The sequence below is a fragment of the Capra hircus genome, chromosome 7 (genome assembly GCF_001704415.2).
Source record: "Capra hircus breed San Clemente chromosome 7, ASM170441v1, whole genome shotgun sequence".
Classification (NCBI taxonomy): Eukaryota; Metazoa; Chordata; class Mammalia; order Artiodactyla; family Bovidae; genus Capra; species Capra hircus.
Window position 1 is genome coordinate 27,181,930 of NC_030814.1, and position 18,086 is coordinate 27,200,015.

General features: G+C 38.3%; 1 protein-coding gene across 3 annotated transcripts in view; it reads right to left on the bottom strand.

Moving 5' to 3' along the window:
- Positions 1 to 18,086, bottom strand: part of VCAN (versican) — a 120,048-nt gene that overhangs the window by 48,476 nt on the left and 53,486 nt on the right. The window lies entirely within an intron of this gene.

Here is an 18,086-nt window from a genome sequence, read left to right on the forward strand (position 1 = left end):
AGCTGTATAATGGACTGCAGCCACATTCCACGCACAAGGGCAGGAAGCCCTGAGGAGGAGGGGCTGCGGGTCTCCATGCAGGGCTGTCTCACAGAAAGCACCAGGAAAGAAGAGCCCTCCACACCTTTACAGCTTTATCTGTAATGAGAGGTGATCTGGACTGGGGCAATTGTCATTCTTTTCATTAACCTTTTCTCCAAAAGAAGTTCAGGAGTCACTTCTAAACATTAGAACTAGCATACCTGAAATAACACCTATCTCGGAACATTTCCTAGATTGTAGATTGCCACAGGGTACCAACCACTAAGCCCATCTGCCTTTCCTCTCTCCAGAAATCCACCAGCAAAGCTCCTCATCCGGATACCAGGAGGGGGACATTCTGCACCCTCATTTGCATCGGAGTGGAATTCAGTGGTCCTTGGAGAGGGTCCTGCACTGCAGATGTGCTAGTTTCAGGGTCACGGCAACACGGAAAGAGGTACCTGTGGGTGTTCTGACCCCAGGAGAGACACAGAGAAGCTTGGAGGGTTGCCCGGTGTCTCACCCTCTGGTCCCGGGAACACTGTTGCAGATACAGCTTTCAGCCTAGCCCTGATCCATGCCACACATGCTTAGGTTGAACCTGAGAACTTACAGGAGGAATAATAATTACAGCGACGGAATCACTCCTGCCCCCTATTGGCAGGGAAATGGCTTCTGTTGTCAGAAGCCCCTCTCCTTCACCCGTGAAAGGATCAACATCTAACATTTCTTCATGGCAAAAAAGAAAAACACTCCATTGAGACGGTAGCAATATTGTTTGTATTCTTTGCATGCGTGTGTGCTCAGCTGCTTCAGGCATGTCTGACTCTTTGCCATTGTATTCTCTGCATCAGCATAAATACAGAAGTATATGAATATCCAATAAAAACTCTACAGAGCTCCTTCTGTTTCTAACTACGGTTTGCTAAACACACACACACACACACACACACACACACACAAAGACCACAAAACTTTTATGGAACTAGAAGATATACTGTATTTACATTAATCCCTTTCACTCTGATAAAAACAAAAAAGAAAACTTGTTTCTCTGTATCCCATCTTCACTGTATTGTCACCATAAAATATCACTACTGTTTGTGTCAGAGTAGGCCACTCTTCTCTACTACATGTCCATCCTATTTAACATTCACACACTACTTTCCATCTCCACACACACTTTTATCTCCACTGAATACATTCAGCACTTCAAACATGTAAACAAAGTGGGATAGGTATTCAAATGGACAAAAAGTACTGCTACCCTAAACAGAAATGTGATCAGTACATAACTCTGGCATATTACAAAAATATAAAACCCCACCTAGAGGGGTGGGATGGGGTGGGAGATTGGAGGGAGGTTCAAGAGGGAGGGAATATATGTATTACCTATGGCTGATTCATGTTGATGTATGGCAGAAATCAATACAATACTATAAACCAATTATCCCCCAATTAAAAAAAAATAAACAACTAAAAAATAAAACAGATGGCCAACAAGGACCTACTGTATAGCACAGGGCACTGTGCTCAATATTCTGTAATAATCTAAATGGGGAAAGAATTTGAAAGAGAATTTACATATGTATATGTAGAGCTGAATAACTTTGCTGTATACCTGAAACTAACACAACATTGTAAATTAACTATAAACCAATATAAAATAAAAATTAAAAAATTAAAAATATGTACTAATATAGATGATTTCTGCCACAGAAGTTATAGCTACTAATTGCCAAACTCATAGAAATAACTAAATGCCTTACCTTTGTTTTCAAAAAAGGCTAAGTTCATTTAATATTAGATCATAGAAGTTATTACTGTGATCTTATACTGTTTCATGGTGTATGTTTTAAAAGAAAACTTCTTCAGATGATAAATACCTTTTAATATAGCTTGTGTTGAAGGCTACCTCTCACTAAGGAAAAAAGGTGAGAGAATACATATGCATATGCTTATATAGGTATATGAGAGAATGCATCTTTAAATGCCTTCTGTATAAATGAATCTTTTGAAATATCACATCTATAACCTTATCTAATCACTAAATCAAGTAGTCTCGTTGTTAATACTACTTGAATACAGTTGAGTGAAAGTGTGTTAGTTGCTCAGTCGTGTCCGACTCTTTGCAACCCCATAAACTACAGCCCACAAGGCTCCTCTGTCCATGGAGTTCTTCTCAAGGTAAGAATACTGGAGTGGGTTACCATTTCCTTCTCCAGGGGATCTTCCCGACCCAGGCACTGAACCCAGATCTGCTGTGCTACCAGCAAATTCTTTACCGTCTGAGCTAACATGAAGCTACACTCAGTTAAACGATTCTGTGAAACTTTGTAGAATTTAACAGGAACTTCAAAAATATGCCAATTTTAAATTGCTTATAGTGTCATTTAGCATATCACCCTTTTCATTAGGTTTCATTAGGTATAAATATCATGAAGTGAAGTGAAGTCGCTCAGTCGTGTCTGACTCTCTGCGACATATGGACTGTAGCCCACAAGGCTCCTCTGTCCATGGGATTCTCCAGGCAAGAATACTGGAGTGGGTTGCCATTTCCTTCTCCAGGGGATCTTCCTGACCCAGGCACTGAACCCAGGCCTCCCACATTGCAGGCAGATGCTTTAACCTCTGTGCCAACAGAGAAGCCCCTAAATATCATGAGAACTCATTATTAAAAATGATCACATATACAGTCTAAATTTCCACAGCACCTTGCACTTAAATACAGAAAGAATTTCAATAAGAAGCATAGGTGTGTGTCAAGCATATAAAAAAAAAATCCCCATCACATTTTATACCTTTGTATAAGCAGTAGAGTTTAAACTAACTACTCAGCCAAGCTTCTCCAGCCAAACACAAGGATAAATAAGGAAATAACTGCTTGATAGTCTTTATTTATAAACTCCTAGGCTGGGAATAGGGTAAAAATATTCAGTGTTATTATAGACTTGTATGATATTCTAAATAAATTCCTTACTTTTTAGAAAAACAAAATGGATATAAACATATCCCATGAACTTGTTAGTGAATAATTACAGATAGAGGTTCCATTAGGTATGATGTTGGTAGCTCTAAAAACAAGTGGGGTGGAAAAAAGCAGAGAGAAGACACAGAGGTCAGTTTGTCAAATGTCAGCATGTCAAAGGAACTGACACTGATGCTCAATTACATGTTTTACAAAGGAAAAGAATAATTTAAAATAAAATGCTTTCCTAGCAAAGAAAACAAAGAACTCATTGTAAATCAACAATTTTTATAATAATTTCATTGTCTATCAACTCATTAAGTCTATTTAATTCAACTAATTAAACTCCTTGACATTCACTTTATGTTCTCTAATTGCAGTTCAATGAACAGAGTATAATATTCTTTTAGCCCATTTTCCACTTGGATAAGGAACCCTGACATTTCTCATTGCTCATAACTCTGAGGACTCCCTTAGCATTTTAGACCAGCATATTAGAATATTTTGCCAAAAGACTCAACTGTTAGATGCAATTTATTCCATTTTCAAACCTAAATAAATACCACAATACTTCAATCACAGCCATATAGTTCACAACACAGCTCAGCATCGTACTGGTTTTTGCATGCAAAATTAAATTAATTCCCACAACTATGCATGGCACCCAAAAATGCAATCTCCCCAAGACCAACTGATTGCACAAAATTTACTACATACCTATTCTCTATGAGACTATATGGCAGACTCATATTTACCAACTTTACAGAAACCTACGGCTTCCAAGGGTGTCTTCCAAATCTTTCTCTTTCTCTCTGAAACAAGTCCTCTTGCCACTAGGTTAGAGAAATGACCTTCCTATAATTCTTTTTTGCAAAGGACACTTTTTGATCGTACGTAATGCAAATGTACCAATCATTACATTTAAATTAGAATTCCTTTTTCCACCTGCCTTCCAAGTACCTGATCTGCCTTGCCACAGAATGGCAGAAAATACAGAAATACTCAAGTAATTTCTTCTTATGCTTCTCATTGTTCTCTGAAGCTGGCACTGACCAAAGGACTATCCGTGCATCATCATAAACAGTGATTGAGGAGATACATTTCAAAAAGTGCTCATTGAATATGAGCGCTGTAAAAATGCTCCATTTAACAAGAATTCTTAAACAAAGATATGAAATGTGACATGAAATTATATGGTTTTCTTTTCTGAAAGGAATCTTCTCACAATTAACTTATCACTGAAAAATGAAAGTAGTCACTCAGTCGTGTCTGACTCTTCGCTACCCCATGGATTGTAGCCCACCAGGCTCCTCTATCCATGGGATTTTCCAGGCAAGAATACTGGGTGTGTTGCCATTTCATTCTTCAGAGGATCTTCCTGACCCAGGGATTGAACCCAGGTTTCCCGCATTGTAGGCAGACACTTTACCATCTGAGCCACCAGGGAAGTCTTAATAACTTATCAGTATTTATTATTAAAATGAGTTGTGTTCCAAATCATTTCTTCTGATTTCTTAATATTGGTTCAAGGGTGAGGAAAATATTCATTGCCCAGGGCTTTGAAGACAGTTTTTTTGGCCAACAGATTCTCTACAGATGAATCTACATTTTATTCTTAGCATAGCAAACTTGTTTTCATACTTTTAAAATGTCAGGAAGGGCTTGCCTGGTGGCTCAGTGGTAAAGAATCCACCTGCCAAAGCCAGAGACATGGGTTCAATCCCTGACCCAAGAAGATCCCACATGCTGAGGCACAACTAAGCCCGTGCACCACAACTATTGAGCCTGAGTTCCAGAGCCTGGAAGCCGCAACTATGGAGACTGTGAGCCCTAGAGCTCATGCTCTGCATCAGGAGGGCCACTGCAACGAAAAGCCCAGATACGGCAGCTAGAGAGTAGTCCCCACTCACCGCAACTGGAGAAAAAGCCTGCGCAGCAACAGACCCAGCACAGCCAAACACAAACAAATAAATAAATAAATATTTTTGGTAAAAAGTCACAAAATCTACTTGGGACAGACAAGTGAATTCACTTCTGCCACCGCCCCCTCCATCTCACCCATATTCCAATTCGCTCCTCTTTATTTAGTGTCTGAAGTTACTTCTTCATCCCCCTTTCTTGCCACCACCCTCACCCACCATGCTTATTATGAGAGTTGCCAGAGCTATAATTATTGCAAACCAGAAAAGCTTCTTTGTAGGGTGTGTGACCGGCTTGGGGTGGAGGGGAGTAGGGAACACCTGTGTTTTTGTGAAAGCAAGTATTTCATCATGAAATTGTGATCTGCTCTATTCTGTACTAACAGTGCAACCTCATGGAATAATTAATGACCCCAGCTCTTAGGTGAACAAATTCTTACAAAAGAGGACTCTATTTTAGAATTTTATTCTAAGGGTGATATAACTTTTATTTGGACTGCAAGAGTCAAACTGCAGAACTCTACACAGCGTATGTATAATCTTTTCTCTGTTTCTATGAATGTATTTTAACAGCTTGAATATACCATGCTAGTAGGTTTTTTTAATGGCATTTCACACAAAGCTTTATTGCTAGCTGACCTCAAATTACTCATCAAGTATATTGAAGTACTTAATGGCAAAATTTTGTAGACATAGCACAAGTCTTACAATCACACTGTTAGCAGACACAAAACATAGTTGCTAAGATGCAGAGGCAGCTGGCTAAAGTCCATGCTTTCTATAGGGAATTCTACAATTTAAGAGCTTTTAATTAAATATAAGTATATACCAATCCACTCAGTGGAGAAATATTAGGATCACATTTCTCTATTAAAATAGATTTCACTTTAATGTGTGGAAAAAAAAAGATTTTTTTCCTTATTTAAAAAATACAATAGACAGCCATACTGAAGTACTTGAGAAGCACTTATAGAATTTAAATAGAGAAAACTTGAAGTTGTCTAAGATATTTAAGCTTTCTGACACATACCTATGAATCTAATATATCCAGACATAAGCAAATGCTTCAATTTCATTCACCATTGATATATTCTTAACTAAAATGAAATGCTAGCTGCCACCTTGTAAAGCAAGGAAGACTACCTAATCTGCCTTTCCACTAGGTTTTCTCAGATGTTCCAAATTTCCCAACATTTTCAAAATTTGAGACACTAAAAATGGTGCCAACTCAGGATGTTGAAAAAATAAATGACGTTAGTGATCAAGATATAAATATCTTCCCCAAATCTTGTCACTTGTTTTCATATGCTTAAGTTACTTTAATAATTGAAAATCACATGATATTTAGATCAACACCCAATGCCTCAAGAGGTAAGAGATTAAAGTAGAGGGGAGATCAAGATTGGATTCCGTGACCCGTGTCTCCCTGTTAGCTCTGCTAGCCAAGGCTCATTTGGTGTACCACCCATGCATGCTATCGGACACTGACAGCTCCTGCTTGCTGAGAAAGGAGCTCAATATTTCTCAATTCATGAATTTTACACCCAGAAAGTGCAATAAACAATATAAGCGTTTCTGATGGCCTCACTTTTGAGGCAGACATGTTATGGGGATGATAAATGGGAATCATCTCTTTTCCAAGCTTCAGATAATCCTCCAATAATGCTGTTCTTTCAAGTGGAAAGAATGTGTTTAGATACAGTCATCTGCTCTAAGTGCGCTTAAGGAGTTACCACTGAGTGTGGGCTTTTCTTGCTTATAGAAGAGGCCCAAGGGACTCCCTAACTTCCAATTTTTAAAGGGTAAGGGCTTTCCTGGAGAGCTTAATCAAGTAATTTTGGGCCCTTCAAGCATTTTTGAACAGTAAGATAAAGAGCTGCATGAAAAAGAAGGCAGGTTATTTCAGTTTGTAAATGTTTCCTTGAAAGCAGAGCAAATGACAAAAGCCAATTGTTGGGCAGTACTTACTTTTCTTAATAGGGGCTTTCCTGGTAGCTCAGACGGTAAAGTGTCTGCCTACAATGCGGGAGACCCAGGTTCGATCCCAGGGTCGGAAAGATCCCCTGGAGAAGGAAATGGCAACCCACTCCAGTATTCTTGCCTGGAAAATCCCATGGACAGAGGAGCCTGGGAGGCTACAGTCCATGGGGTCACAAAGAGTCAGACACGATTAAGTGACTTCACTTACTTTTCTTATCTTTTTCACGTTAGTTTCCCAAGATTGTCAAAACTTTTCATAGATAAATAGATGACAGATAATGACTAGATGCCCAACACCAGAAAAATACTTTGGTCAAAATCAAGGATTCAAAATGTAGGTAAAACACTTTGACATAAGTAAAACAAATGCCCCTCATATATATGTGTGTGTATGTGTGTGTATTTATCTCGATACTTCCTTCTAAGCTCTCAAATTACAGCTACTAAACTGAACTTTACCAAACATCATTTTGTTTCCATTACAACACTCCCTTCTTCAAAAGTTACCTCTTCCAACCGACCTCTTCAATAGCATGTTCAAACTGCTCCATCGCTGTCCTCACATTTATCCTCATCCTCTCATTCTTTGTTTTCATTCTCTGTTTTCATTCTCTGCATCTCTGAGCTGGATGAAGAGAAATCTATGCCCCCATCTCAATATCCTCCTCATTCCCAACTCACACTTCTGTTCAACAAGAATCCTCCTGCCCCGACCTCAGAATGCTTCATAAACCCTCCTTGGAGCTTCACTCCTGCATTTTATGAACAATCCAGCTGAAGTCTCCATTCCTCCCGTCTGTCTTCACTAAAACTCCTCAGCCCAAACTGGTTGTGTCTTTCATTTGTATGCCATATTGTTTCTTATTTATAAATTCCCTAGTGGTTATTATATACTTGTCTCAGCTTCCTTACTAACTTCTATGTTCCATAAAGTGAAAGATCTTTTAAACATGTACTGCTACTGCTGCTACTGCTAAGTTGCTTCAGTCGTGTCCGACTCTGTGTGACCCCATAGACAGCAGCCCACCAGGCTCCCCCGTCCCCGGGATTCCCCAGGCAAGAACACTGGAGTGGGTTGCCATTTCCTTCTCCAATGTATGAAAGTGAAACTTGAAAGTGAAGTCGCTCAGTCGTGTCCGACTCTTAGCGACCCCATGGACCGCAGCCTCCCAGGCTCCTCCATCCATGGGATTTTCCAGACAAGAATATTGGAGGCTCTCCTTATTCTAGCCACTTAGCTTCTCTTTGGGAATTTAGTTGAAAGAATGTCTACATAGTTATTTATCATCAAGAATAGAAACGTTTACATTTACTACTTTGACACTTTCTTTTAAATATCTGCATTTTTTCTGGTCCTGAAGAAACTGTTTTTTGGCTGCAATAATAGCTCAAATCCTGAGACACAACTGAAAGAAACACAGATTATGCAAATATTAAAGACTTCTATGGCTATGAAAGTCAGATAATCTAAGTGGGCAGGCATAGTCTCAATATTATATTTTATAATACTTTTCCTTTCCAAATATAGAATCCATATAGATTTATCTCAGGGCAATACTATTTTTTTCAAGTGGAAATATATAATGAACATATTCACTTTGTCAGTATAGTCAAAAGAATCCTTAAGCCATGAGCATATGTATTTCCTTTTAATTTCCATGCTGATAGAGAGAAAGTAATATGGGTATGGCAGTGTGAGGCATGCAGGTCCATGTAATTCAAGATACATTCTCCACGATCACTTTTGATTCAATTACAATTACTCTGAAATGTTAAAAAAAACATATGTTTTAGTTATAGTTAATTCTATTTTCTTCCTTCCTTACAGATGCCAAGGTTCATTTAACATGTGTGAGAAAAGCTACTCTTCCCAAAATGTGATAAAGGCCAGCATTTCATTTAGGGCAGACTGAACTAAACTTTTTTTTTTTCCTCCTTAAAACTGGTAAAATAAAACTTAAACTTGCAGAGGTTTAAAGCAGCCCCTTCCCCAGGTATATGTCTATATTTCAACCCCTGTCTGAAGGTCAGAAAGTCTTTACTTAACTGTAGGGTTCAACATTCTCCAGGAATAAAGATTGCATGCATTAAAAAATACAGACATCTAATACTAAAAAAAAGAAAGCAAATTTAAGAAAAGAAACAAAAAATATGAAGGCCTGGGTCCCACCACTAGAATTCAGATTCAAGTTGTCTAGTGGGGGCTGGGGGAGTGGATATTTTTATATGGAGGCTCCCTGGTGATTCTGATATAAAGCCAAGGTTGAGAAGCAACATGAGCAGAATTTGTGCACTGGGAGATTTCCTGAGGCTCCTTCAAACCTCTGCACAGAATGGCATCACTGTCGGTCAGCTGCTGACACCTGGTTGGTGCTGTCCTGCGGCCTCCTGGGCAACATGGGTGGCTGCTCAGCAAGAGGATGAATGCCCAGAGTTTCCTGTGAGGCTGATTCTGAGACTTTGTCTGTTATAGTGACTTACTTCATGGTTGCTGTTGTTGTTTAGTCGCTCAGTTGTGTCCAACTCTGCGACCCCAAGGACTGTAGCAAGCCAGGCTTCCTTGTCTTTCACTGTCTTTTGGAGTTTGCTCAAACTCACACCCATATTACCTCTATTTTTCTTTTTATTAAAGCAAGCAACTAGCTTTTATTGTATACTCCTCTTGCTTTTTGATTATTTCAAGTTGCCTTCCCAACTAAGCTACGGATGACATTATTTTCCTTTCCCTAGCCCTGGTGGCTCAGACGGTAAAGCGTCTGCCTGCAATGCGGGAGACCCAGGTTTGATACCTGGCTCAGGAAGATCCCCTGGAGATCCTTCTCCAGGGGGAGAAGGATGGCAACCCACTCCAGGACTCTTGCCTGGAAAATTCCATGGATGGAGGAGCCTGGTGGGCTAGACAGTCCATGGGGTTGCAGAGTTGGACATGACTGAGTGATTTCAATTCACTTCAGCCACAGAGTAGCTTGATTAAATGGCTTTATTTCAACAAGCCTTTAAAATACTTCCTGGGAATGAGTGTGAAGAGATGGGCAGAGCATGTTTTATCTTCAGAGAGTGAAATGGCTCCCTTAGAAAGCAGAGCAAGGTAAGATCACAACGTAATAAAAGATGGTAACTATAGTATATCCCATTGTAATCTACAGAAGTATGCATTGGTGTGTTTTCTTTTCCCTTTCTCAACTTAGAGAAACTCAAACCTACTCCGAACAGCACATGGCCAAGGAAACTAACTCACCCTGTGAGATGCCAGGAATACTGTGGTGTAAAATGAAAAGATGAAGTCACTGGAAGTCAGCCAAGGTAGTGTATACCGATTACATAGTAGGGGCAAGCAGGTCTAGGTACATAATGTGTCAAGCTTTCATAGACACAGATGTTGAAGTACAATTAAACTTTCCCTCTCACTCAAGGGATTCTTTCTTTCCAGTTTCAAATCTCCTACTTTAACTTATCTATGGAAAAAAATTTTTATACATTATCACAATAATTCTAGCAAGTATTTAGAAGGTTTGCCATAATTTATCCTCCTCCTCCAAATCAAACCACTCCTTTGGAGAATAATTATAGCTTTCATGCCATTGGATCAGGGTTTCCTTCTTGATTCACACTCAAAAGGTCTGAATATTGGCATATCCCTCTAAGGAACACAGTTTCTCATGTAATAGGTGCCGAATTGTCCACACAATACCCTAGGTTGAAACAATATTTTACAATTTCCATTGCCTCAGTTGTGTTGTAAAAAAATCAACGTACTTCCATTCAAACGAAAAAAAAATACAACAGTTTTTACTAAAAAATATTCCCCTGCCCCCTCAACCAGAGTCCCATTCTTGGAATCTCTCTATCAATAAAGTCACTTATTAACCAGCTTTTTTTTTTTTAATGTGACAAACTGGCCTCACTGAGGTTCAATGTAACAAATTTTGCAAATAAATTTTAAAACTGACAAACACAGATAATGCATTTAAATTATTTTTTCATTTCATCTCATTAAAATGAAACCTTTACAAAGCATTTCTGTTTCTGTCTCTTTTATCCCTTTGCTCCTCTCACCACATGTCTCTCCCCTTAGCTACACCCCTCCCCTCCGAAAGTTCTGAACACTGTCTGGGCCCGTGAATACATTTTTTATTCACTGCACAAATGAATGATCTAAGAGCTATTAAGAAAGAAGAATGTAATCCCTGTGTAGAGAACTAGGGGGTTTCCTTGACAACAACAAAAAGACAGCAGGAAATGCCCATGTTTTCTATGAATATGCAAGAAGAGGCCTGGCCCAGCACCTGGAAAAATTTATAAAGAATTTGTGAAAAGATCTTTTCTTTGAAAAAAATTAAATTTGCAATCATCAAAAATCACCAGTCCAATTTTCACACATGAAAAAGAGCAGAAAGCTAATGAGTTCTACATGTTGATAGTATAGAATCAATACTATAACTATATTTAAAATTTAAATAAGGGCTGCAGCTGCTTCTGATTTGCACCCAAAATGGCATCACCCTAGACAAACACAATCCATAGATGATTAAAATTTTAACAAGCTCTCGCAGTCAGACAGATACTAGAGTATAATTATATTTGTCTTGCTGTGGTATAAATCATCTCAAATTTTAAGGAAATTGCATTTTTAACATATTTAATACAAAACAATCTACATTTTCCGACATTTAGACGTTCACAATGAAACAACTGCCGTAGCTGAGAGGCGATTCGTTTCTACTATGTCATTGCCATGTGCAAGGCCCCTGTGCTGGGTGCTTTCTAGGCACTTAGGAGGTTTTAACATGTGACGTGCCTGCCACCATGTCTTGCAAGCCCAGGAAGAGATCCCCTTCTCTTTTAAGTAATCTGGTGAGTTTGTAGTATTAGCACATCGGAGAAGGCAATGGCACCCCACTCCAGTACTCTTGCCTGGAAAATCCCATGGACGGGGGAGCCTGGTGGGCTGCCGTCTATGGGATCACATAGAGTCGGACACGACTGAAGCGACTTAGCAGCATCAGGAGTATTAACACATATGTTTACTATTATAACAAATGAGGCCTGTGGCAATCAAGCAATTTACCCAAGATCAAACAGGTGGCAGATAACAATGTTGACCATGAACCCAAGTCTGTTTCCAAAGGCTCTTTCCACTCCATCGAACTGTATCCCATGGATCAAATCAACTACCTACCAATGGACATTCAGAATATCAGAGTGTGCTTCAAAAATCCAGTTCTAGTATAGTATGTAGTGAATGGCAATTATTTGACTATTTGTTGGATACATGTATATTAATATATTTGGATACATACATATATGTATAGCTCAGTTGGTAAAGAATCCACCTGCAATGCGGTGAGACCTGGGTTCAATCTCTGGGTTGGGAAGATCCTTATATGTGTGTGTGTGTGTGTGTGTGTGTGTGTGTGTGTGTGTATACACACACAGTCATCTTTTGTTACATAATCCCTGTGCTTTGGGAAAAAAAGAGTATGTATCAGAATTTAGGAACTATTCTTTCTATACAATAATCACTACTACATCCATTTTACTGGCAAAAAATTCTGACAGAAAATTTAAGAAATTCCTGGGTCCACATGGTCAGGAATCAAAGGAAAGACTGATTGTAGCTTCCCCAACTTGCATCACCTGCTTCTGTAATACTGCTAATTCAAATTGCATTTGAATTAAGATATTATAAAACTTTAAATCACCTTTTAGGGTATGCAGCCCACTCTAAAAAGTAGTTTTATGTCATTTAATTTTACAAATGTGTAATTCTGAACCATGATACATCATGGGACATGTTTTGAAAAGCTAAATGTACTTAACTTACAGATGATGTCATCTTTATCAAAATGTATCAATCACTGAAAAATAGGAAAATGTGAGAGAACACTCCTTCCTGAGGAAGTTGCCTGAAGTTTCCATGAATCTGTACAGGCTTCCAGGTGAATCCTAAGAAGGCATTCATCTTCTGAATCAGGGGTGCCACTCTGTCATTCGAGTCCTGTCTAGAAAAATGCCTTATAGTACTTGGGGCTCCTTGGCCCAACTGGTGAGTCTCTGTTGTGAAGCAATAGGTTAATAATGAGTTTTCAGTCATGTGTTTTTGATCTTACCCTTCCAACAAGAACCAGCTTATATTTCATTCTTCTCATGAAATATTTTCTGACTCCCCTGCCTTCATTGATTTCTTCTTTGTTGATATTATCTGCCGTTTAGTCAGTAGCTCATACCTAGTGTGTAATTATGCATTTCTGTACTGTTAATTACATTTGACTATGTGAATATAGGCTCCTCAAAAGCATTTAAAGGCTTTGGGAGCAGGGCCTATGGTTTACAGTTATTTTGTGTCCCTTTTGATTCTGTTAAAGAACAAAGCATGTTGTAGCTTTACCTGAGGATAACCCTTGACCGACTACTCTGCTAGAAGGCAGTGTACACCTTCCTCTCAAGGTCACTGCTAATGACAACAAGTGGTATTTGTCTTTGGCTGATGCCCCACCTCAATAGCAGCTTAGATACTGGCAACTTGTAATTGCAAGTGCCATTTTCAGAAAGAATAGGCTTCTTCATGTTAAGAAGACAACAAAGTTCCTTTTACCCATCCACAGGACATCTCTTTTATTAGAAAGCCCCGACTTGTGAGAAGCATGATTTTAATGTCTTCAAGATTTTCTTGAGATTAGTGGATTAATAAAATATTTATAGAGCATTTAAAAGTTTGAGATTCTATGTGTTCTGTATTGTGTCTTATGTGAGTGTATGTGTTATACATACAAAATATTTCACTTGGAAGGACTTGGTAAAAAGGTAAGCTTTGATCTGTAGTGTAGTGTTAAGCTCATTAATAATTTAAAAATATTAAGGCCAATTCTTTTTTTTCCTACTATAGAAATGAAGGGAAAAGAGACAGTCTCTTCTTTTTTTCATTATTTTGCCAATAGAAGAATTCAGTCCTTTTCTAGACAGCCAAGGAGGAATGAGGGAAGCCATCCTAATTCCCTGCAGGGGAAAAAAAAACATGTGCTTCTCTGGCAGGGAGCCACAGCTGGAGCCCAGCAAAGGGAACCACTCAAGTGTGTAGACACCCGCCCCATCCACTTTCAGGGATGTGCTCCAACATTCTGCAGGGGAGAAACAGCCCAGAACCAGAGCTGCTGGTTTCAGCATGCTGTTCTCCTGCCAGAGCAGGTATCTGAATAGCATACACAGAGCCCCTTATTAGCAGCAAACGAAATCTAAGCCATCTCCTCTTAAACCAATAGAATGCCAATGAGAAGCCAGTCTTTCCAGTGTCTATGTTCTTTCAGAAACTGACAGACAGAGCAGCACCTGAGCCAACAGGGAGTCATTATTTCTGTGAGTTCATCAGGGGAGAGAACTGCCTCACTGCAAAAATGCTCCAAGGAGTGCCAAGACTCAGACTAGTACCAAAGTGGCAGGCCCAGTGAGCCTCTGTCTGCCATCTGCCACACTTCCCCTAGATACCTCACAAATTGCCTCTGAAGTTTAAACATGATAAAATATATAAAGAGTGGTCTGAAAATATCAAGCTCTAAGTGCACGCATGATGATTTTGCCCTGCACACACTCTGAAATATAATTATATATAATTTTGATTACATATAGCTATCAATAAGATTAAAGTTAGATTTGCTTAATTTGTTTTATTCAGAATCATGTGGGTAAATGTTCAAAGGTAAATGTTAATCATGTGTATCATTATAGTGAGATATATACATACATGTAGTGAAACTGTGTGTGCTTGTCACTCAGTCGTGTCCAACTCTTTGCCACCCCACAGACTGCAGCCAGCCAGGCTCCTCTGTCCATGGAATTCTCCAGGCAACAATACTAGAGTGGGTAGCCATTCCCTTCTCCAGGGGATCGTCCCTACCCAGGAATCGAACCCATGTCTCCTGCACCACAGGCTGATTCTTCACCATCTGAGCCACAAGGAAAGCCCATACAGTGAGAGACTAATTTAAAAAATGTTTTTACTTAAAAATATATATATATATAAATTCATTCAGAAATGAGTAAATTTTTGCTACTCTATTCTGAATTACCCACATGATCTCATTCTCTTTCTAGCTGTGTTCTAAGGTACATATTACTTTAGAAACTACCTTTGGGGATGAGAGAGGGGTCCCAAGAAAGTGGGACTCCTAATATCCTCTCCTCAAACACTAACCAGAACAGCCACTCTTTCATGTGCTCAAAATATGGAAGCCCAAGAAAGGAATCTGATCCTATAATTAACAATCTGAAAGTAGTTCTACATAATAAATTCTATAAAAATGTGATTAAAAAATTATATACGGTTATCTTGAGTAACATTACTTTTTAAAAACTGATGACTGTGCTTTCAATGGTATAAATATTGGCATTTACCCAGATATCTCCTGTACTCAGAGCTAATGATCCTCATTCCTTACTCTCTCCTCAACAGCATCATATTCAGAAAATAAATATTTAGCTCTATGTACATTTCTCAAATATACAAACAAAAATGCAGATGGGATTAATCATATGGGAATTATTTCTGAATGATGTAAGCAATCAGTTCAGTTCAGTTCAGTCGCTCAGTCGTGTCCAACTCTGCAAGCAATAAAGTACCATAATTCTCAACAAGGAAACAGAGCAAAAGAAACTCTAATCTAGAGGCCAAAATTATTTTTCTCAAAACTTCATTAATCATTAATGCCATTTCATTAATAATTTCATCAATATTTTCTATTTGTTATCATTTTAGTTTCATATTGGCTTAATACCTATCTTACACTTAGACTGGATAGCTAGAAACGATAAAACTAGCAAAAAAGAACACCTAACCAGCAAATAATATCAAGCAAGTCTGACAAGTAATAGGTAGTATACATGAATTTGTTTTAAAAAAAACTAATAAGTCACTTATTTTAATGTTATAACCATAAGCATTTGCCTAATAATGTTTACAGTCAATATCTGTAGACTTCTAAATTATTCTTTGAGTTAAAATTACAGTGTATTAGCTTTTAGAAACATTCATAATCCCGTTACATTAATTTATGACATTTCAGATGATTTCAAGGAGGAGCATTCTTTTAAAAAGGGGAAAGTGCAGAATTGAGCTAACTCTTCCTATGCCTTTAAACTCTATAGATTTCATGTGTGTGTGTGTGTGTGTGTGTGTGTGTGTGTGTGTATTAGTCACTCAGTCATGTCTGACTCTTTGCAACCCCACGGACTGTATAGCCCACCAGGCTCCTCGGTCCATGGAATTCTCCAGGCAAGAATACTGGAGTGGGTAGTCATTCCCTTCTTCAGGGGATCTTCCTGTCCCAAGAATTGAACCCGGGTCTCCTTCATTGCAGGCAAATTCGTTATCGTCTGAGCCATCACATGTTCACAAAGAAAACCTTTCAATAACTTTTCAAAGTGCAGGTGTGCAAATTACTCCTGAAATAGACAGGAGCCATGTTTTCAGTATCCCCTGAACCACTGTTAAACACACCCTATAGCATTTTTCAGCTCATAAAAATTTTATGAGCTGAGAAGTTCCTTCAGATTTTTTTTTAACTGCTAACTACAGTTGCCCTCCAGCAACAGCACCCTAAGTTGCTATTAAGATCCATTTGAGCAAATAGAACATAAATGTGTCCTGCATAGTGTGTTTTGTTTAATAGTAGTAAAAAATTTTTCAAAAATCAAGATTTATGTGACTTGCTGAGAGCAGCAAAAAAAATTATGAATGCCTTGGTTTAGAGTAACATGGGTGGTATTTTTGCTTACTTGAATATACAGTATATGTAGAGGTCAATTTTATGTTTTTGAATAAATTTATACAAATTTGTACATGTACCAAGGATTTTCCAGTTTGGAAAAATGTGCCTTGATACATAAAAAGGTTGGTTTTCCAGGGCACATATGTATTTTTCCTTATTAATGTACACCTGCCTTAAAACTCATTAATTTAACATCTGCTCTCAGGTTTTTCCCTTAAGTGAAAAATGCTTGAAAAATTAAATTTCTCATAGAAAACAAATAAAAAGAGTATAAAGCAGTTGGACCCGAGTCATCACCCTCATTGTCTTAATGAAGACAATAAACAGTGTTTTTAGTCTTAAGAAGGGCATATATAAAGCATACAGAAAAGATAGATAGATGCAGGGACAGGGGAGAAAAAGAGAGATGGAGTGAGGGAGTTAATAGATAGATACATGTTATTCTCATCCTTAGCCCCCCGCATTCCACCGCACTCACTGAAACCCCCTGCCAAAGAAGATAAACAAGTATTCCCTCTCCTTTCTGACCCACAGTTATCAATGCTGAATGGAAATTAGTTTGAAGGCAAGTCAAGGCCACATGTTTTAAGAGTGAGATTGACACATATACACTACTATGTATAAAATAGATAACTAATGAGAACCTACTGCATAGCAAAAGGAACTCTACTCAACACTCTGTGGTGACAAAGAGGGGATATATGAATATGTATAGCTGATTTACTTTGCTCTACAGCAGAAACTAACACAGCATTGTAAAGCAACTAAACTCCAAAAAAAAAGAAAAGAAAAGTAAAAAATAAGGTAGAAAAAAGAGGAGGAAATACGTAGTTGTGTTTCCCAGACCCAGCTGACTTAAGTTTATAATTCAGATAAAAATACACACTTTGTATAAATGGTTTATGAGTTAAGTTACTCAGACTCTCCATTTCAAGTAGCCACTTATAAACTTCTATTTTTTTTTTTCCTGATGACTGCCAATTCTTCCAGGGAGATTGAGTTTAACTTTTCCCGTTTAGTAATTTGATTACCCTCACCTCAATGCACAGCTTCCCATTTAGAAGAGTTTTTAAATGCAGAACATGTTTTACTGCTTTATCTATCATTTGACTCAACATAGTATCTACACTAACAAGAGAGTAATCTAAGTTGGGAAAAAACTTTTGTATAGCTAGCCATTCAAGAATTTTTTTTTTAAATTCTCAAATTAAGCATTCGTAGGAATCCCTAAGTTTCTCTTCATTTCTTTCTTTTTCATAGTAATATCTTCTTGTCACTTTTCCAGCCCCACTAACAGCAATCCTCATTCCCACTACTTGGCAGCCTGTCCTCTCTCTCCATCTCCAGTTCCAAGAGGCAGAAGAGCAATGCAGGAGAGAAGAAATATGGTTTCCAAGAAACATCATCATTAACAGGAAAATAATGCTCCAGTCCTGA